The sequence below is a fragment of the Notamacropus eugenii genome, chromosome 4 (genome assembly GCF_028372415.1).
Source record: "Notamacropus eugenii isolate mMacEug1 chromosome 4, mMacEug1.pri_v2, whole genome shotgun sequence".
In the NCBI taxonomy this organism is placed as follows: Eukaryota; Metazoa; Chordata; class Mammalia; order Diprotodontia; family Macropodidae; genus Notamacropus; species Notamacropus eugenii.
Window position 1 is genome coordinate 237,481,709 of NC_092875.1, and position 22,784 is coordinate 237,504,492.

At 38.0% G+C, this 22,784-nt stretch overlaps 1 protein-coding gene across 3 annotated transcripts in view; it reads left to right on the forward strand.

Moving 5' to 3' along the window:
• The window catches only part of L3MBTL4 (L3MBTL histone methyl-lysine binding protein 4), a 511,255-nt gene that overhangs the window by 302,602 nt on the left and 185,869 nt on the right, over positions 1–22,784 (forward strand). The window lies entirely within an intron of this gene.

Sequence of the window (22,784 nt, forward strand, 5' to 3'; positions counted from 1 at the left end):
GAGAACAACCAGAACACTACTGTAATTGCCCAAGAATGAGGTGATGATGGTCTAGGAATGGATGGTAGAAGTTATGAACCTGGGTGAGAAAGGCAATTTCTGAAGAGGGGAGGAAATTTATGAAGGAGGAACAATAATGAGTTCAGTTTCATGAGATGCCTATGGCACATTGGTGATGCATGACAGGAGCTCAGGAGAAAGAATAGATAATTGAACCCTTGGGAGCTTATGTGATCACCAAGAAGCGATTGCATATGGGAGTGGTAAAGAATAAAAAGTCAAGGGGACAGAGCCAAGATGGTGGAGTAGAAAGACACACATATGCAAGGTCTCCCCACAAAGCCCATAAAATACCTGTAGAGAGGGACTCTCAACAAATTTTGGAGCCGCAGAAGTGGAGAACAACAGAGTGTAGGAGATTTCCAGCCCAGGATGACCTGAAAGACCCACAGGAAATGTCTGTTGCACCAGGCCCAGAGTGGAGCCCAGCCCAGGCTTGGCCAAGCGGTGCACAGCTCAGGAACAGCCCTCCAGGGCAGAATCTCCAGTCTCGGAATCCCCAGTTGCAGCAGTGGAGGGTCCGCAGATCCCTCTACCCACAGGCACCAAAAGTCAGTGACGGGGTTTATTCAGCTAGCCAGGAAGGGAGAAGGGCCTTCACATTGGGCAGGCAGCAGGAATTCTCAGGGCAGCCCCTACAGAAGCCAGGTGCCATTGCTGGATCGTAAAAACCCTTGGGGGCACTGAAGAGCTGAGTCTTACCTCAGCCCTGTGTAGATGCCCTGAGGCAGCTGGTCTTTGTCTCACACTGAATGGAGGCCCTGCCCCTGCAGCTTGACTGAATCCCACCCCCCCAGTGCTAGCTTGGCAGAACTGGAGGTCAGGTGTCTGTGGAGAGGAAACGCTGCTAAGATTCTGGGCACAAAAATCCTTCCCTGCGTCCAGACCAGTACATACTTGATTGTGCCACCTTGGAGGAACTGATATCTTACAGGTCCCCAGAGTATACCCTACTCTTGACAAAGGACCCAAAAGTCAAGTAACTGGTTGGGAAAATGCCAAAAAAAGGGAAAAAAAATAAGACCATAGAAGGTTACTTTCTTGGTGAACAGATATCTCCTCCCATCCTTTCGGATGAGGAAGAACAATGCTTACCATCTGGGAAAGACGTAAAAGTCAAGGCTTCTGTAACATCCAAAATAAATGTTCAGTGGGCTCAGGCCATGGAAGAGCTCAAAAAGGATTTTGAAAATCAAGTTAGAGAGGTGGAAGAAAAACTGGGAAGAAAAATGAGAGAGAGGCAAGAAAATCATGACAAGTGGGTCAACACCTTGCTAAAGGAGACCCAAAAAAATGCTGAAGAAAATAGCATCTTTAAAAATAGGCTAACTCAATTGGCAAAAGAGGTTCAAAAAGCCAATGAGGAGAATGCTTTAAAAAGCAGAATTAGCCAAATGGAAAAGGAGGTTCAAAAGCTCACTGAAGAAAATAGTTCTTACAAAATTAGAATGGAACAGGTGGAGGCTAATGACTTTATGAGAAACCAAGAAATCACAAAACAAAACCAAAAGAATGAAAAACTGGAAGATAATGTGAAGTATCTCACTGGAAAAACAACTGACGTGGAAAATAGATCCAGGAGAGACAATTTAAAAATTATGGGCCTACTTGAAAGCCATGATCAAAAAAAGAGCCTAGCCATCATCTTTCATGAAATTATCAAGGAAAACTGCCCTGAGATTCTAGAACCAGAGGGCAAAATAAATATTGAAAGAATCCACCAATCACCTCCTGAAAGAGATCCAAAAAGAGAAACTCCTAGGAACATTGTGGCCAAATTCCAGAGTTCCCAGGTCAAGGAGAAAATATTGCAAGCAGCTGGAAAGAAATAATTCAAGTATTGTGGAAATACAATCAAGATAACACAAGATCTAGCAGCTTCTACATTAAGGGATCAAAGGGCATGGAATATGATATTCCAAAAGTCAAAGGAACTAGGACTAAAACCAAGAATCACCTACCCAGCAAAACTGAGTATAATACTTCAGGGGAACAATCGGTCTTTCAATGAAATCGAGGACTTTCAAGCATTCTTGATGAAAAGACCAGAGCTGAAAAGAAAATTTGATGTTCAAACACAAGAATCGAGAGAAGCATGAAAAGGTAAACAGCAAAGAGAAGTCATAAGGGACTTACTAAAGTTGAACTGTTTACATTCCTACATGGAAAGACAATATTTGTAACTCTTGAAACTTTTTTCAGTATCTGGGTAGTTGGTGGGATTACACACACACACACACACACACACACACACACACACACACACACACACACACACACACAGAAAGAGAGAGAGACAGAGAGCACAGGGTGAATTGAATAGGATGGGATCATATCTTAAAATAATGAAATTAAGCGGTGAGAGAGAAATATATTAGGAGGAGAAAGGATCTCTCATACAGTGGAGGTAAAAAGAGGGGAGGTGAGAGAAAAAACATGAATCTTACTTTCATCACATTCGACTAAAGGAAGGAATAAAATGCACACTCATTTTGGTACGAAAACATCTTACAATACAGGAAAGTGGGGGAAAAGGGGATCAGCAGGGTGGGGGGGATGATAGAAGGGAGGGCAGTGGGAGGAGGGAGCAACTTGAAGTCAACACTCTTGGGGAGGGACAGGGTCAAAAGAGAGAATAGAAGCAATGGGGGGGGCAGGATAGATTGGAGAGAATTATAGTTAGTCTTACACAACATGACTATTATGGAAGTCATTTGCAAAACTACGCAGATACAGCCTATATTAAATTGCCTGCCTTCCCAAAGGGAATGGGTGGGGAGGGAAGGATGAAGAGAAGTTGGAACTCAAAGTTTTAGGAACAACTGTTGAGTACTGTTCTTGCTACTAGAAAATAAGAAATACAGGTAATGGGGTATAGAAAGTTATCTTGCCCTACAGGACAAAAGAGAAGATGGGGATAAGGGAAGGGAGGGATGTTAGAAGAGAGGGCAGATTGGTGATAGTGGCAATTAGAATGCTCAGTGTTTTGGGGTGGGGGGAGGGGAGAAATGGGGAGAAAATTTGGAACTCAAAATTTTGTGGAAATGAATGTTGAAAAGTTAAATAAATTTAAAAAAAAGAATGAAAAGTCAAGAAAGACTGAGATTAACAACTCACGAACTGGAAAGATGGTGGTGCCCTTATCAGATACAGGGGGTTTAGAAAAGTGGGTATGTGGTTAGGTTAAGAGTGGGTTCAGATTGGGTTATTTTGAGTTTGAGATGCCCCTGGGATATGCAGCTCTAATTGTTCAGTACTCATTTGATGATATGGCACTAGGGCTAGATCTGGAAGCCATCCACACTTGTTTGTGCCCATAGTTGAGATCGCTAAGAGAGGATGTAGAAAAAAAGAGGACTCAGGCTCTAATTTTAATAACTACCCTGGGTGCAGGATGTACATGATGAGCAAAAGAGACTAAGAAGGAATGACCCAGACAAGTAGAAGGAAAACCAGGAGAAATGTGCAACAAAAATCTGCAGATAAGAGAATCCAGGATAGAGTAGTTAAAGTGTCAAAGTGTGCAGAGAGGGCAGGAAGGATGAGGACCAAGGTATTTAGTAATAGTTGTGTTGTTATTTGTTCTTTGTTGTCTAAGAAAGCCAGTGATATCATGGAGTGATGTTTTGACTTGTGGGTGAATTGGATTTAAGTGAGGCAGAGTTGCACAAAGTTGTCAGCCTCACTTTCTCTTCCAGAGTCATTGAAGTCCAGTGGCAGGACAAAAGGCAAGATGACTCATGATGGTCCGGGATGCCGCAGAGGACCTTGGCATCTTCCATGTCTGACCAAGCTCTAAGTACTCCCAATGCCTGCTTTAGCTGCCTTCATGACTGTTGGAACAAATTGTTCTCATCTGCCTGTTTGCCAGGGAGAATTTACATACTTGGGTGGACATCCCTTTAATTCACCAATGAGTTTGAGGCCTGTAGATTACCTTCAACTTGATTTAGCCAGTTTCCTGAGATGGTTTTACTGACTGTGGTGCTGCTTATGCCACAGCTCCTTAGAGGCACAGGTCAGAGTTGAGTAAATCAGGTGGATGCCAAAGGTAGATGAGCAGCCTTGAAGAGGGCTCAGCAAACCCTCACACCTGAGGTGCTAGTTTTGCTGAACACCCCCTGAATCTCATTTAAAAACTAAAAAGTCATTGGTAACTGTAGAGAGCAGTTTCAGTTGAATTATGAAGTTGGAAGAAAAACTGAGAATTGAGGATTCAGAAAGGAATGATAGTAGAAGGGGTAGGATCAATGGGAGTAGTCGGTAATTATCTAACAGCACTATTGTAGATACCATCCTCTCTTTAATTAGTGGCCCTAGAGAACTGCCTGAGTTTCAGAGAGAAGTAAAGAATGTGTTCGTAGTCACAAACCTAGTCAGTAACAGAGCTGGGATTCCAAGTCCTGAACATCTCCTGGAGCATGTTTTTTCCTGTACCATGCTGCCTCAGTGCAGGCTGTTACACTGCTTTGTTTTTATTTTGCTTTCAGTTGTTGTCATATTTTGGCTTTTTAATTGCTGTTTTTCACTTTCCCAATTAAAAACGCTCCACTGCCCACAGATTCATATTTTCATTTGGTTACTCCAATGGAAATGAAATTTTCCAGTACCTGGTTACATAATGAGGTGTTTATATCATATTTATTTTGAATATTCCCCCCCCAGGTCTTTGTTCCTTTCTCTCATAGAATTTCTGAAAACACAGAAAGCAATTCACTTCATGCTTTATGAATATATTAGCCTCTAATTCTGATCAGATAATACTCACACATTCACAAAACATGATGAAACAATTTTTATTTCTCCAAAGCTTCCTGTCTATCTCCTTTTGTTTTGGTTTCTATATACTCAGTTCTGTAAAGCAGTCTTTCCTGAAATTGCTTTTTGGGAGACACTGTTTGAAAGATGCCAATATACAAACAAATTGGATTAAGTATGAAAACCAATTACAATATTTGGGATCTTTTCTTTCACGGAGGTGTGCAGTTAAACAGGCACAACCCATTAACACTAATGAGAAAATTCAGTATTAACACAAGCCTAAACAACTTAGCAGCCTTCCTCTGCCTTATTTGCTGCATAACTTGATTGTTCCAACTATATGAAAACCAAAAAAAGTTCTGTTTTCTCAATCATGTATCTCAAATCATGCAGTTCATTAATTTGGTTTAGAATGACATATGTACTCTGAAAGAGTCAACCTTGTCTTTTATAAAAATTTGGGGGGCAGGTAGGTGGTGCTGTGAATAGAGCACTGGCCATGGAGTCAGCAGGACCTAAGTTCATATCCAGCCTCAGACACTTGACACTTAACTAGCTCTGTTACCTTGGACAAGTCACTTAACCCCAATTGCCTTGCCTTCCCCACTCCCCCTCAAAAATTCATCACCATGCCTAAGACCTATCCAGAAGGAGGTTCCTTCCATGATTCCCACTGGAATGAATGGGATTTAGATGACAGTGCAGTGTGTCATGCAGTTTACATTTCTGTACAGACTTAGTGATTTGGACCCTCCACCAGTGAAGGTTGCTACCCACCAATGATAGATCCCCTATGATTCTTTTGCATGTCTTTCTATAAATTGGGTTCCTTCTTCATATGGCCCATTAAGAACTAAAATATTCATTCACATGTGATGGTTCTTCTCCCAGTAATGATAAGAATAGACCACTATAGAAGTTGACGAATGTGTTCCATTTTCTGATTTCATTTAAAAATGTTCTTGGCTTAGTTGTTTTTTATAAAAAGGTTTCTGCAAACTTGTTTCTGCTCATGCCACTTCTCATTGTTTGGTGAAGTCGTATTACTTGTAGCCTTCTGCTATTAGTCTCTATGATGTTTTAGAAATGTATGTATATTAAAAACTCAGTGTTTCCCTATGCCAAATGCTTGGATTTCTAAAAACTGATTTTTACTTATTTTTTTTAAATTAATGCTTCAAATATGAACAGAGTTGTTTTATTCTTTTGAGTGTCATAGATTCATATATTTAGGATTGGAAAAGATCTAAGATGCTATGTAGTCCAATCCTTTCATTTTACAAATAAGGAAACTGAGACCCAGTCAGATAAAGTGTCTTCCCCAAGGTCACACCCAAGGTAAAGTGCTTTGTCTAAGGTAGTAAATGACAGAGCTGAGAACTGAACACCCAGGTTCTCTCAATCTCATTTTGATTCTACATGAAGAGGTGTCTAACTACAGAAATCCCTCACTTACGTAGAGGTCACATTTTTGACATCCTCAGCTATGTGATGCACAGATGAGAAGCAGGAGGAACCCCTCCCCCTATTTTACTTTTATTCCCAATTGAAAATGAAATACACAACAATAAACATTTGTTAAATGTCTAGTATTTACAAAGCACCATATCGTGCTTTAGGGAAGATACAAAGGTTAGATAAAATTGAACTATTAAAACCCCTAACGTCCTTCAAAACTCAGTTCAGATTTCATCTCCTACATGAAGCTTTTCCTCAGCCTCTCAGCTGTTAGTATCACTTCTCCCCTGCCAGACCCTCTTGAGTTTATTTTTAAATGTATTGTTTTGCTTTGTTTCCAAGCCTCTTGAAGGCGGCACTGTTTCATTTTTGTCTTTGTATCCTCAGAGCCTAGCAGAGTTCCTGATACAAAGTAGGAGCTTAATAACTGTGTGTTGATTAATTGGATTACATGTTATCCCATGTCTGATACACCTGTGTGCACAGGTTGATGTGCAAGTGTATCTGTGTATTGACTAAAGAACACACACAGAATAATATGCGTTATAAAAAAAAAATCTGACTTGTAGATTTTTCTGCCTTTTCCATGGCAGTGTCTTCCCCAATTAGTAAAGGCCTCGGGAATTTAGTTAAAGGACATGAGACTGAGCCTGAGAGCCCGCTACCTCGAGTTACATTTTGCGTGTGTGCTCTGGTTCCAGTCACTAAGAAATATCATTCTTTAATGTGACCCCAATATTCAGGTGAAGCCTTTAGGATGAGATGCTGTTCTCAGTCACACACTTTCCTCAGAGGCTTTGGGATCTTTCCTATGTACAGAGCTTGCCCAGTCACTTCCATGCCATTATGCATAATAATGGATTATAAAATCTTCCATCAAATTAATCCCCTTGTCATCCTCTGTGCATTTCACCCGCTGCATAACTGTGGTTCTTTTCCCTGTCTTCCTGTCTCTCGTTTCTTTCCTTTGTTCTTTCTATTTTTCTTTTTCCTTCTACCTCCTATTGCCTTCTCTTTCTTCTTTAGTCTTCCTTTCTCCCTGTTCTATTCCTTCTTTATTCCCTGGGTGTCACTGAATGAGTGAACCTCTTAGAGAGAAGAAAATTACCAGTAACCTGGGGACTAGAACGGAACATTAAGAAAACAGAACCTAGTTCCTCTCAGGCCTTTCCTCACAATCATTCACAATGATTTTACTAATCTGAGTTTTTAGTGGAAACTTAATTATACCTCATTTAGTAGAATAGCAGCATCCTCTTTTCCATTTTTTCTTCTCTTAAATATTGATAATTGCCAGAATCATTCCATCCACTGTCAGTGTTATATGACTAGTGTCAACATTGCCAGCTCGTGGAGAAGGGGGGGTGGAGAGAGAGGGAGAGAGAGGAAAGAGAGAAGAAGAGGAGGAGGAAGAAGAAAGCAGGGGGAAATGGAGGGAAAGGGAGAAGGCAGGAGGGGAGGAAAGGGAAGAGAATGAAGGATATATTAGAGATTGTTTAGTACAGCTGTCTCATTTTATATATTTTATCATTGAGACCCCAAAAGGTTAATCATAGTAGGCATTTGGCAGAGCTGTGGAATAACCCCTGCTCCTCTGACTCTAAATGTGGTCCTGTTTTTGTCATAGTACATCTCAGGAAATAATAATTGATGTCATATGTATTTATTCCGTTATTACTAGAAGGTTAACTTGGGCAACTTTGAAGAATTATTAAGTATAAATGGTATAAATTTTTTTGCCTCCATAAATGAGATTAGTCATCAAGTTAATAAATGTTTCTTAAGTGAGTGCTGTGTACTAAGCACTGGGAATACCAAAAAAGTAAAAGTCAGTCTCTTCCTCCCTGCCTTCAAGGAGCTGATGGTCTAATGAAGAAAATCAAGCAACTAACTATGTGCTGGTATATAGTCAGTAAGTTTATGTTCAGTACCTGTGGAATGCCAGGCACTCCTGGACTGCTCAAAAGGAGCTAATGTTCTAACTGGGATATATATACTCATATATATACACACACACACACATATACATATATATGTAAATAAATAAGTAAATAGAATAAATGCAAATAACTCCAAAGTTGTTGTTTTTGTTGTTGGTCCGTCATTTCAGTTGTATCTGACCCTTTGTGAGCCAATTTGTGGTTTTCTTGGCGAAAATACTCAGATGGTTTGCCATTTCCTTCTCCAGCTTATTTTACAGATGAGGAACTAAAGCATACAGGGATAAGTGACTTATGCAAGGTCACACAGCTACTAAGGCTGTCTCCGGATATAATAAGACTAGATTTGAACTCAGGTCTTCCTGATTCCAGGCCCAGCATTCTATCCACTGAGCCACCTAGCTACCCAGCTAGATAGTAGTTTAATGCAAAAATAGTTTTTGAAAGAGGGCACCCTCAATTGGAGAGATCATATAGAATGTGATGCTTGAGCTGTATTTCAAAGGAGGAAGGAGTATATAGTAGACATGAGGGATCAATAACTAGTGTATAGGAATGGAGATGAGAGACTGAATAATGTATGTGAGGGATAAAGAGAAGACCAGAGTACAGGATGTGAAGTAATGGCCAATGACATTAGAAAGATAGGTTAGGGCCAGGTTTTAAAGGACTTTCAAGGCTAAACAGAGTTTTCATTTGATTGTAGGAGCAATAGTAAGCCTTTGGAATTAATTGAGTATGGGAGCAATGTGGTCAGATCTGTGCTTAGGAAAATTTACTTTGGCAGGAGTCTCTGTAGGGAGAGACTTGAGGCAAAGAAGCTGATTAGGAAGGCATTGCAATAGTCTAGGAGAGAGGTAATGAGGGTCTGAATTAAAGTGGTAGTTGTGTAAGTAGAAAGAAGGGATTAGATGCAAGTAATGTTGTTAAGGTAGAAACAAGCAAGATTTGGCAAAATTGGAAACGTGGGTTAACACAAGTTAGGAGTCAAGGATAATAGCCAAGATTATAAACTGAGAAGTCTGTAAGAGTGGTAGTGCCTCCAACACAAATAAGGAAATTTGGTAGAGGGATGGGTCTTGGATGTGTTGAATTTGAGATGTTTCTAGAACAGTTTAAAATGTCTAAAAGGACTGGATATAGATCTGGGCATTATCTCCATAGAGATAATAATAATTTTATGTGAGCAGATCAGTTCATAAACATGGAAGTGGAACACTTATGGTTGATGAAAAAGTAATGGCTATAATTATCAAAACCTTGTAACTGAAATGTAATAGAGAAGATAGACCATAGGAACTGAGTAGATTGAGGATGTGGGCAGTTAGGGAATATGGGAGAACATGAATCTGTATTTTGAAATCCCCCAGTTTGAGAGCAGAAAGATCTCCTAATTTGAGGAGGAAATAAAGACTGAGTCAAATACTGGGGGGGAAAGGAGAATATCCTGGTAGTCAATAGATAATGCTCATCTAGATCTAGATTGGGTCACAGATTTGGATATTGTGAAACTCAAATGAGTAGACATGACCAAGTGATGGTGCTTCAGTCTGAAAGGAAACAGTATTCCAGCTGGCTTTCACCCCCATTACTGATTAAATTGATGGAAGGGGGAAAGTAAAAGTGCAGTAAACACTAAAAAGGATGTCTAGGTTTACAGTGTCATTACCAGGGAGCCAAGTCTCAGTGCTACAATGCTACAAGATGGAAGAAGTGAAAAAGGAAACGGTTTATGACAAAAGAAAAGTTTATTAATTTTGGCTTGGTATTCAAGACGCACAATGGAAAATATGGATAGATTTGGAATGGAACATGGTGGGGAGAGGAAGGGAATGGACATGAGGAAGCAGTCATTTATGGATGGGCAACAGGATTTGTACACTGGGGGCTAATGTTCAGAATCATTGGGATCAGGAAAAGATGAGGGGGTGGGAAGTATGCTAAACATTTAAGAAATGTATCCAAGGAGAGTATCAGTAGTATCAGTGGTTGGAATGGCCAAACACACGCCTAAAAAAAAGGAAAAAATTAAAAAAACAAAACAAAACAGGGAGATGGTTCAGTCTACACTGGTAACTTTTTTAAATGAAATTTTTGTGAATAATTTGGAATTTTTTTAGGAATACAAATTCTAAATTTTTCTATTTATTTTCCAAGCTAAAACAAAGGCAAGGAGAACTTTGGTCAGATTACAAAAGAGTGACGTAAAAAGTCTTAGTAACTTTTTACATACTTAAGTCAATAGTCTATAGAGCAGAAAGCATGGGCCTCGAAATTGTAGTATTTAAGGAATCAGAGATGAATGATAAATTTTTTACTGTAGGACTGATGAAATCTAATGTGACCATAAACAAGAGAATTGAAATTTGATTAAAAAAAAAATAAGGTAAAAATGTGTGTGCCTGTAGTCCCAAAAAATAGTAATTAAAGCCTTTTTTTTTTAAAGTATAGACTACATTGATTGTGGAATAGCTAAGTAAATTATGGTACATAAATGCTGTTACTGTGTTGTAACATATAATGAATAAGATGAATACAGAGAAACATGAGAAGGTTTATATGAATTGAACCAAATTAAAGTAAGCAGAACAAAAAAAAAACAAAACCAGTTTGCATAATAACGAAAGTGCAAATGAAAAGAATAACAATAATGCAATCAAATTTGAATATTGCAAAATCATAATTGCCAAACTTTATCCTAAAGAAGAAATATGAGGAGGCACTTGCCCCCAGCTTCTTGGCAGAGTTGTAGTAGTCTGGGTGTGGGATACTGTCAACCCTTTTGGTAGGCTGGTCTTTCTGAACTGTTTTTATTCTCTTTGTTATAAAGATTGGCTCTCTAGAAGGGGAAAAGGGAAGAGTCACATTGGGAAATGAAGCTAAGGAAAATACAAAATATGTCATCACTGTTTTATTCTTTAAGAAAGACAGTGCAGTACAATTATGTCTCAAATCTTGCTTCCTTTACGAAGACAAATATTTATTTCTGTAAAAATATGTCTCCCTTCTGAGGTTATCTTATTGGTGGGATAAACTCACCACTCATCAAAATTAAATTCAGCAAGCCATTTTGCTGAGTCTAATTTTCTGTGTTTTAAAAAATTATTATTGTGATCTTATAACTCTATAGTCAAATATTCATTTAACTGTTAATGCTCTAAATGTAAGATCCTTATGGTAGGATCCAAATATTACATTTGTCATAGCACTGAAAATGTGGAATCATATCAATATGACATAAATGTTTGTTTATTCAATTCAAACTATAAATAAGACAAGAAGGAAATTGTAGCTAAGTGGTAAAGATGCTTTATACATTCTCCTAAGAGAGGCAGATAAAGGGGTTGGCTTTATCACATTTCCAAGGGCAACAAGAAACATCATTTCATGGTACATATAACCATATTTCATGGTAGTACTCATGATGAGCATTTATAATACAGATTATAGACCGGCATCTTTTATAGAGCCTGAAGAGGTAGAGAAGGGTTATGAAAAACTTAGTGAGACATACCACCTAAAGCAGATGAATAAATATTAATGATTGGAGGCCAACAAGCTGATATTGAACTTCACTGAATTTGGCTAGGCTGCTCTTTTAGCGAAAAAAAATATATTTAAGAGGCAAGAGTAGTATAGTGAATGGTGACCTGACCTTGAAACTGAGAAGGCCAAGGTTCAGCTCTTACTTTTAACCTACTAGTTGTGTGACTCTAAACAAATCACTTGATATCTCAGTACTACAGGCAGTTCTCTAAGGCTATGAGTTGTAGAGAAGGTGCCAGCCTGTGTTTATAGAAAATTTTCCCTTCCAGCAATTCCTTATACCAGTAAAATGAAAAACCCAGTCCCTATTCCTTAGACTGAATAATCAAATTCTTTTCATTTGGAGGGCATGGTGAAACAAAGACATTAGAGTTTTAGTGGACCAGTTTTTTTTTTTTATCTAATAGAATTCTAATTTTTTTTCTACACATTTCTCATTTATTTCTCATTCTCTTTTTCTGAAAAACACATGCACCTTTAAATCCCTGGTATTAAGAAGGAAGATCAGTGGGGCAGGGAACAATAATAATGTAGGGAATTCCTTCTTCAGGAAATTCAGAGCAGAAGTTCCCAAAGACATCTGTTTCAAGTCACTAAATCTGCCCCGAATCTCTTGGAGGGCATACTCTCGTTTAGTGACTCTAACTGCAAAGTCTAATTCTATAAAATGATAGTATTTTCACCTTATGATATGTCAGTGGGATATGCTATTATAACTTTGGATCATTTCTCATTTTCTTAGATCAAAATGCCAACAAGTTGAAAAACTTAAAATACTACTTTATATAAACAGGAATGCCAGTTAAAATTTTTATTTTTATATTATTAAATATTTAATTTTAAATTCAATTATTGTATTGAATTAAAGCATTAAATTACATATTTAATAAATAATTAATGTATTAAATATTATATAGTATATTTATCAATAAATAAAAACCTGTTGTTCAGTCATGTCTGACTCTTCATGACCCCATTTGGGATTTTCATGGTAGAGATAAATGGAGTGGTTTACCATTTCCTTCTTCAGCTCATTTTACAGATGTGGAAACTGAGGCAAATAGAATTAAGTGACTTGCCCAGGATCACACAGCTAGTTAAGTGTCTGGGGCCAGATTTTAACTCAATAAAATCAGTCTTCCTGACTTCAACCCCAGTGCTCCATGTTCATTGTGCCACTTGGCTGTCCCAAAATAATAGCTTAGTTCTAAGTATTTAGGGATAGGTAGACAGAGATTTTTAATAAATTTTCATAAGTAAAGTTAGGTTAAAAAAAATGCTTCTCTGCCTAACTATATATAGCCTTCTCATCTTTCACAGACCAAGTCAAATTCCATGTGTTCCTTGAAGTCTTCCCTTCCTTTTAGTCAGCTGTTCCTTCCATTAACTATAATATTTACTGTCTGCACCTCTCATGTAATGTGTAGTCATCTATTCCCTAATGTCATTTTAAAAGTTCTGTATATTCTTACATATCTTACTTCCCCAGCTGTGATTGTAAGGGACTCCTTGAGGCTAGGAAATGTATATTAGATTTCTTTGACATTCTTCACAGGACTGAGCACAAGGCAATGCCTGGACAATATGATAAATAAATCAGTTTTTTTTCCTTCTCCTTTATTTCTCCTGCCTTCTCATTTTTGCATTGAATAAGCCATTTAAACCACAAGACTTGGATCAAAGTACAGAGGGCAGCACTAAACACAGGAGAGGCAGATTTCTGAGTGTTTATTGTCCAGAATAGAGCTATTATGAGGTATGATCATGAGTCATGAAATGTAGTGACTCCAGAGAATTAAATTTGAGTATAATATAAATGGCCATGAAGAGTCATGTGGTAGATATCAAATAACCTCAGATACTTACTAACTTTGTGACTCTATAAAATGTAAGGAACTTTAAAGAAATAACAAAGTAAGGATGTCCATTGTAGAGATCATGTGATCAAAAAAGATGATGTTTTGGTCACATAGTAAGATCGAGGAAGAACTGCTGATGGCCTTTTTGTTCCACCCACAACTCCACGGCGTCTAGAGAAAGCAAGGACGACACCCAGCAGTTTGGATGAACATCTGTGTTGAACCTAGGAGAGGACCTGGATAGGGGCAGATAGGAAGGGCAGGCATGGATGAGTTATGACCAGCCTCAGTGGAGGAAGTATCCACTTTGATGCAGTCACAGATCTATGAATATAGTAAAGGTCCTTGGTAAATATACTAAATGCACAGGGGCTATTGCTGTAGCTGTCCCAGATTTCAGAATACAGATTGAGATGCTTGTGGACTTTTGGCCTCCACTACATTTGCTAAGTAGATAACTCCTAAAACTTCTGTTGTTGACATCTTAAACCACCAACAGCCTTATATTTTTGGTTGCTCATGTAAGATTTTCACTTAAAATAAATGTGCTGCCAAAATGTTAAAAATTGAAATTGCTATCTTTCTTGCAAGTAAACACCCCTTCCTGGCTCCCCTCTTGATTATCCGTGGTGCTATAATCTTCCTGCTTTTATTTTCCTAAGTCTACAACCTCAGAATTGTTATTTCTCTTTCTTCCCTAATAGCTTGCATATTCAGTGACTAGGGCATCACCAGCTCCTGCTGATTTGCTCTCTGCTATGTGCTAAATTCATTTCTTTGTCTCTAATTTTTAGAATTCCTAACCTCATCCTTACCCACATCACATCCTGAGTTATTTACATACTCTCGTAAATGGGGGCCCATGCTTCTAGTATCCTCTATTTTATTTTATTCTGTTCAAAGTTGCCAAGATAATAATCTTTAGATATTCTTTAGACAGCCTTTTCCCCTTTTATCTTATCATTTTCATATCCACAAATGTAGAGCACTACATGCACGCATACACATATACACACTTAATTTTTTGCCTCTCAAATCAGTTGACAGGGTCCATGCCTTCTGTTTATTTTTTGTCTTCACAATCTCAGTAATAGTTCTAAGCACTCAGTAGCCATTTCATTGATGCTTGTTATTTCAATAAGTTGATGTTTTTATTGTTTTGTTTTGTTTTCTGCTTTGTGCCTCACTTAAAATATGGGACACTTTAGATTGATTTATTGCTTCTTTATTTAAGTCAGCTCATCACTAGCACTCTCAGGAAGTAGAAAACATCCAGATAATTGTGAAAATGACTAAATACATTTTTCAGTGTAGATGTAATTATATTGTTTCAGTGAATGACTGTGTATATCTTGTGTATAAGTATGGATATGTAGATAGATACAGGTATAGATGTAAATGTGTATACATATATATTTCACTTTAAAAATATATTAGTGTTGAACTATTAAATCTTTCTCCAACAGAAATGCAGGGCTCCTCATTCATCTTTGTTTTTCTTTCCCTTCCAAAGGCTTTGTAAATTACAGCTTGTCCCAATATAAAATTATCCAGATGGCCAATTCTTCACATCACATTTCATTACACGCTGACAGTGTACCTTTGTTTCTCTAGAATTTTTTCCTTTCCTAGCAAATATTGTCTTGTGCTAGTTCAATAAATTTAGGATTGAATAGAATAAAACTAGTAGATGTCTTCATTTCCCAAAGGTGTTTTTATTTATCCTTTCACATATACAATCATCCAGTATCTATTACTTTATAAGAATGTGTTATTATGATCATCATCATTATTTTTGGAGATGTAGCACAGGTCAGTGGACAGAACACTGAACAAGGATTTCAAAGTTTTAGTTTCAAAGGGTTCTAGTTAAGTCTCTGCCGTTCTTCAGTGCCTTACCTTCTGTACTTTAAGTTTTGTTTCTCCGTTAGTAAAATGAGGATAATTGTAACTTTATACTTCCTAGGAATGTTGATTTCAGTCCAACAAACAATTATTAAGGGTTTAATGTATCTATAATGAGGCAATTAGGTGATTCAGTGGATAGAACTACTGAGCCTGAAGTCAGGAAGACCTGAGTTCAAATGAAGCTTCAGATACTTCCTAGTTGTATGACCCTGAGCAAGTCACTCAATATCTGTTTGCTTTAATCCTCTAGAGAAGGAAATGGCGATCCAGTATCTTTGCCAAGAAAACCCAGTGTACTGTATTGGCTTGTTTTGGTCCATGGAGTCAGAAAGAGTTGGATATACCGAAAGGATTGAACACCAGAAAATGTACATGAGACATCGTGCTAGGTGCTGAGCTACAAAAAATAAAGCATTGCCCTCCTCAAAGGGTTTATAGTCCAGTAGGAAGGAAACCTCCTGCTATACGTAAAACAGTATCGTACAGCATAGAGTTCAATAGTGGAAAAAAATGTTCTATGGAAATTTGAGAAGTTAGGAAACACTTTCAGCTTAAGAATCAGGGAAGATTGTAAGGAACATGGGTTATGGAAGACTTCTGCAAAATGAAAAGAAGAGAGAGAACTGACCTCTCACCTGAACTTTTGTAATGTGCTCTTGGCAGGTCTCCCTGTCCCCAGTCTCTCCCCTCTCCCATCCATCACATAGTTTCCAAAACAATCTTCCCAAGACACAGGCCCCTTGCTCAACAACCTTAGCTCCTAGGCTCACAAAATTAGAGCCAGAAGGGACCTTGAAAGCCAGAAATTTCAATTCCTTCATTTTACAAGTGAGGAAACTTGAGATCTGGAGAGCCTAAGTGACTCCCAGTGATGATAATAAGTGACTCTCAGAGTCACACAGAGGCAGAATTTGAATCTAGGGCTTACTAACTCTGTCTACCCTTCCACGCTGACTCTACTTCCTCTAGGATAAAGTCTAAAATTCTTGTCCTAGAATTGGAAAACTTTGTACAATCTGGTTCCAACATGCCTTTCAAACCTTATTTGATGACATAGACCCTTTGTCATAACTCATTTCGTTCTAACAAAACTGGACCCTAACAACAAACGATTAGACCCTGAGATAAGGTGGCAAATAGGTTTATAAAATGTCAAGGGACATATTAAGTAACTACTATGAAGATTGGAATGTGTTATACAGATATCTGGAGGCAGCTTGTCATAGCACATGTGGATAGAGAGTCAACTTTGTGGCTGAGAAGGGTAGGTTCAAGGCCTTTCTCTGACACCCACTGATTGTGTGATGTCTGGCAATTCATTTAGACCTTCTTTGGTCTAGACAGCTCTCTAAGACTAAGTAAAGGAGAAGGTCCAGAGATGCCTCTGTAGAGGGAGTTTCTCATCAGGAAGAGTCCCTAAATGAAATCATAGATCCAGTTCCCCCCTCTCCATATACCATACAATTGTAAAATAGTGTTGTCATTACTTTCAAATATTTAAGAGGAAATGTCTAAACCGAGACAAATTAACTTTCCATTAAATTTATTTTCTTCCCTAAATTATTTTTGTTTTGAATCAGAACATCATAGGGTAAAATTTGGTTTGGCACATAGTGACAATTAAAAACATATGTATCTTTTGACTCCCTGTAGTTATTAACTAGAGTATAAACTTTATTATATGAGAAAGATTTCAAAAGAGAAATTATATTTGGAGATTTAAAAAAAAAGTAAATAAATCTCTCCTGATTTAATCAGGGTCAGAAATAGTATGTTACATTATTTTTAGTATTTCCAAATTTAAAAATATGAAAAACACTTCAAAATTATAATGAAGAATACCTGTTGTTGATATCATTCTCTCCCTCTTTCAACAGGAATAATACTTGTTTTACTTAGCTCATTGGGTTGCTGTGAATATTAAATGAGATAATGTACATATAAAGCATTTTTGACATAAGTTAAAATACTGTACATTTATTTGTTATAATAACAGTATTTCATATCATACTACATGTAGCTTTCATATAGCCCTTTAAGGTTTGCAGAGTTCTTTATATATGTTAAATTGACTTGATCCTCATGATGTCCCTGAGGTATTATTACCCCCTTTTTACTTTTGAGGAAACTGAAGTACAGAGTAGTTAAGTGACTTTGCAAGGTCACATAGTCACCAAATGTTTGAGGCAGAGTTCAAACTCAAGTCTTCCAGACTATACAAGTCCTGTACTCTATCCACTCTACCACCTAGGTATGCATACACATACTTACTCACAGAATTACAGTACAACCATACCTTTTTTCACTCATTTACATAAAATTGGATTGGCAGTCATCCATACAGAATTGCTTATCTGAACTTAATAAAGAGTGGTTTTTTTCCCCTAAAAACTGAAGAATGTTCAACAGTTGGTGCCTAAAATAAATTCCAAATTTCATGTCTTCACTGTTTCTTAAAACACTTGATAATATGAACGGGACATGAATGAGTGAGAAAAAAATTATAAACTGGTTTCCAAATTGGAATTAGGACACTCTCTACTAGAGAAAGGGGCAGCTAGGGGGCACAGTGGATGGAGTGTTGGGCCTGAAGTCAGAAAGATTTACCTTCTTAAATTCAAATCTGGCCTCAGACACTTACTAGTGTATGACTCTGAGCAAGTCATTTAGCCCTATTTGCCCCAGCTTCCTCACCTATAAAATGAGTTGGAGAAGGAAGTGGCAAACCACTCCAGTTAACTCTGCCAAGAAAACCCCAAATGGGGTCACAAAGAGTTGGACATAACTGAAATGATCAAACAAGAACAACAAAGTGATGAGGGACTTCACATACGCCAATCTGTACCTGACAAGCATTCAACTTTACATCCCACACAAATGGTCATGTGGTCTTTACTAGAGGAATTACAGTGAAGGATCATGGGATCATAAGAGTTAGACCTGGAAGAAACCTTAGAGGTAATCTTGTCCTTTTTCATTTTGTGAAAGAGAAAAACAACAATCAGGTGCTTGTGAGGTACCTGACCTCACACAGGTAATATCAGTTAGGATCTGCACCCAAGTACTCAGACTTCAAATCTTTCACCATTTCCATTGTAAATACTAAATAGTAACTGTTTCTCTTTTACCCAGGAGCCCTGAGGGTCTTCCCCTTCCAGTTTGATTTTTTTTTTTTTTTTTATCAAAGGGGCCATTCCTTGAGTGGTTACTTAAAGAGGCCTGTTCAGTGAGTGGTTGTATCTCACTCAACATGAGAATCTGATAAGGCCTTAGCCTGAAATGGCCAGGGTCTCCCATTGCATCCTGGGCTGTCTCCAGTCCTGATGAATATCAGGCCACTGGACCCAGATGGCTCAGGAGGAGAAGTGAGGTTGGTGTCGTTGCACAGCCCTCCCTCCCTCAAGTCAAAGTCAACTGCAAGTTATGTAATCATCTTGATGTCCTCTTCGAGAATGAAGGACAAACCCAACACAATTGCTTCTCGTAGGTAGGAGGAACCTACTCACTCTCAAGGCAGCATGATCTGCCTCCCATTGGACAAGCTATAACTGTCAGGTTTGGAGTGGGGGTGTTTGTTTTGCTTCATGTAGTTTGTTTTTGTATCAAGCCTGTATTTATTTCATTGCAATGTACACCCATGACTCAAAGTTCTGCTCTCTGGGGCCATCCAGTCTTCCATGTGATCTTACATGGGATAGCCTTTCGAGTGCTTGGGGATAACTATCATGTCACCTACTAAGTCCTCTTCTCCTAGTTAAACATGCCCAGCACCCTTAGGCGATCTGCACCTGGTATGATTTGAGGCTCTTCTCCATCCTGGTTGCCATTTGTTAGATGCTTCAGAATATTCATCTATCTTCCCTACAGTGTGATGGCCCGAACTGTGCACAGTATTTCAAATTATTCTGGCCCAAAAAGATTAGGTAGAGTAAGCTTTCAGCAGTAAGATTTTATAAAGCCTCCTATTCCTGGAAGCTTTGCCTCTGTGAACAAATTGGCTTTCTTGTCTATTGTCAGACTCTTGACCCATAATGACCTGCAGCCTACTAAAACTTCCACACCTAGTCAGACAAACTATTTTTCAGCTACATCTCCCCATCTTGTACTAATAAAGTTGGTTTTTTTAATTATGTGGAGTAAGGAAGACCTAAGTTCAAATCTAGCCTCAGATATTTCATAGCCTTGTGACCATGGGCATGTCATTTAACCCACAGATAAGAGAACTACACATCAAAACAAGCATGAGGTTTCACTTAAAATTTAGCAGATTGGCAAACAGGACAATAAACAAGAGTAGTCAGTTTTACAGGGATTGTGGAAAAATCGGTACACTGTTGGTATAGCAGTGCATTGATTGAATCATTCTGGGAAACAGTTTGGGATTATGCCAAGAATGTGACTAACATGTCCATACCCTTTGGCCTACATATTCTACTGCATTCCATGTGCACCAAGGATATCAATAATGAAAAGAAAGGCCCTTCTAGACTGAAATACTTGGAAAAGGATCTTTGTGGTAACAAAGAACTAGAATCCAAACAGATGCCCAACATTTGGAGAATGACTTAACATATTGTGAGTTGTCAGAATAATGAAATAATACTTCGCTATAAGAAATGACATATATGATGTATACAGAGATGCATGGAATGATTTTTAAACTGATGCAAAGTGAAGTAAGCAGAACCAGGAAAATAGTTTGCACAGTGACTATAATGATGTAAATGAAAATAACAACAAAATTGAAACTGAGTGCTGTGAAATAATAATGACACAGCTTAGCTTCAAAGAAGGGACACGAGAAGATATCTGCCCCTGCATCTTTGCAAAGTGTGTTGGGTGCTGTGAGAGAAACATTGTTTGTAATGTCAGACTTTGAGAGTAGGTTTATTGTTGTTTGGTCATTTTAGCCCTGTCTGACTCTTCATGACCTCTTTTGGGGTTTTCTTGGCAAAGAAGCTAGACTGGTTTGCCTTTTTCTACTTCATTTTATAGATGAGGAAACTGAGGCAGACAGGGTTAAGTGACTTATCCAGGGTCACACAGGTAGTAAGTATCTGAAGCCAGATTTGAACTCAGGTCTCCCTGACTCCAGACCCTGCACTCTCTCCCCTATGCCACCTACATAATTCCTTGACAATATGTCTGTGTCCATATCCTTCTAATAGTCCACCTTATGCTATGCCATTATAGTCATTTTCTGTCTTCCTACCATGCCTTTACATTTTGCCCTCCCTAGGTGAAGACCTCTAACCAGGTACTCTGCCTCCCACCCTTCTTCCCTGCACTCCTGATTGGTTAGAGTTCCCCCGTAGCTGGGAGCCTTGACTTTGTTTATATATGTTTCTTCTGCCTTCTTCCTGTTCCAATTGGTCATACCTTACCCATTATTTAGTTCTTGATTTGTATAACAACTCCCCCATAAAGCTTGCCCTGGTACCACTGCTAGCAGTGATGTTTCTTCCCTCCAGTCTGTCATATCTCTTGCTACATCCCTTATTAATCTTTCATATTCTACTGTGTATCCTCATTGTTTGAAAATTGTTTCCCCTACTGGAATGAAAGCTCCTTGAAGACAGGTATCATGCACACCCTTTAGTTCCCACATTCATAGTTGGCACTTGATTGACATTTGCTGGATGAATCAGTGAATTGGTGTCATTTCATTGCATACTGGAGTCAGGATTTAGGTGTGTTTCCAGACGGTCAAAAATATGGAATTTTACAGTAGTGTGTTCTGTTCTTTAAAGAATGGCTTGTGACTAGTTGTCTCAGCAAACTATTTTATAAAAGACTTAGGTGATATTTTGAAACATGTATATATATGTATACATTTACATACACACATATACATACACATGTTCAGATATGTGTGGAGATAATGAAGGATACAAGTACCTGGCATGCTGTGACCCATGAGGTCAGGGAGAATCAGACATGACTTACCATCAACAAAATATATGTTTAGTATATAAAGCAATCTTAATATGTATATTTAGTATGTATCCATAGTATGCTACATATTGTGTACATACATATATATACATACACACACACATACTAGATATCTCTTTATTTTAGAATCACTTTTGCTGAAAAAAGAAACGCAATAGAAACAGGTGCTTTCAGTGTAACAATTAGAGTTCTTTTGTAATACTTCCTGGAAAATAGCCCTGGAAAATTTTGATGTATTCCCACAACTTAAGCATATTATGCAAAGAATAAACATGTAAGAAAAATTTTATAAACTAGGTAATTGTTTCTATTGTAGTGGAAACACATATTTATAGCTGTTTTTATTAGCTTTCATTGAATCAATATTGTAACCTAATCATCACTCCATCTGTGTAATTGGCTGTGGGATGTTAACTATGCAGGTAGTAGCTGTTAGAAATTTCAGAATTATGCAGGCCAGATGTGTTTCCTGCACAGTTACTCATGGGGTACATTAGGCATTGGATAGAAATTATTTAAGGCTATTAGCATGATATTTATTGAGATGATGCATTTCTTTACTGTAGTTTACAAATTAGGAGGATCTAGGGACTATTCATTTTCATAGAAAGGGACTATATCAACTAGTTGGCCCAGTGGAGAGAATGCAGTGCATTGAGTCAGAAAGCTCTGTGTCAAACCCTGCTTACTGGCTGCATAACCCTAGGCAAGTCACTTAACCTCTGACTTCTCAGTTTCTTCATCTATAAAATGGAGGTCATAATAGCATCTGCCTTCCAAGGTTATTGTAAGTCATCTGAGATAGTACTGGTAAGCACTTAGTGTAGTGCTTGGCACCTAGTAGGTACTTAGCAAATGCCCTCTTACCTACATGATTTTTCCTCAAAACCTTAAGGATTTTTATCTATTCTGGAATCATTATTCAAAGTATTACAATAGCAAACTAACTCAGAATACATTTTTTTTTGGTACAGCCCTTAAAAGATAACTTCTAATGCATGCCAACTAAGTGTGACATCCCCCCTTTGGCTTTTATACTATTAGAAAGAATACTTGATACGATTTGAAATAATTACATGACAAAGAGTAGCTTTGTGAAGGAAAAATAGAAGGATACAAATATTACTATATTTGACCTTCTGTTTCCTGCACAGTCCATCAGAATGAACAGCTTTTAGGATTTTTTTTATCTAATGCAGTAGAAAGAGCACCTTTTTTTCTTTGACATCTTCCATTGCTACAAGGATAAATTTATGGAGTTAAGGAAGGAAAAGTATGTATGAGGAAATTACCATAA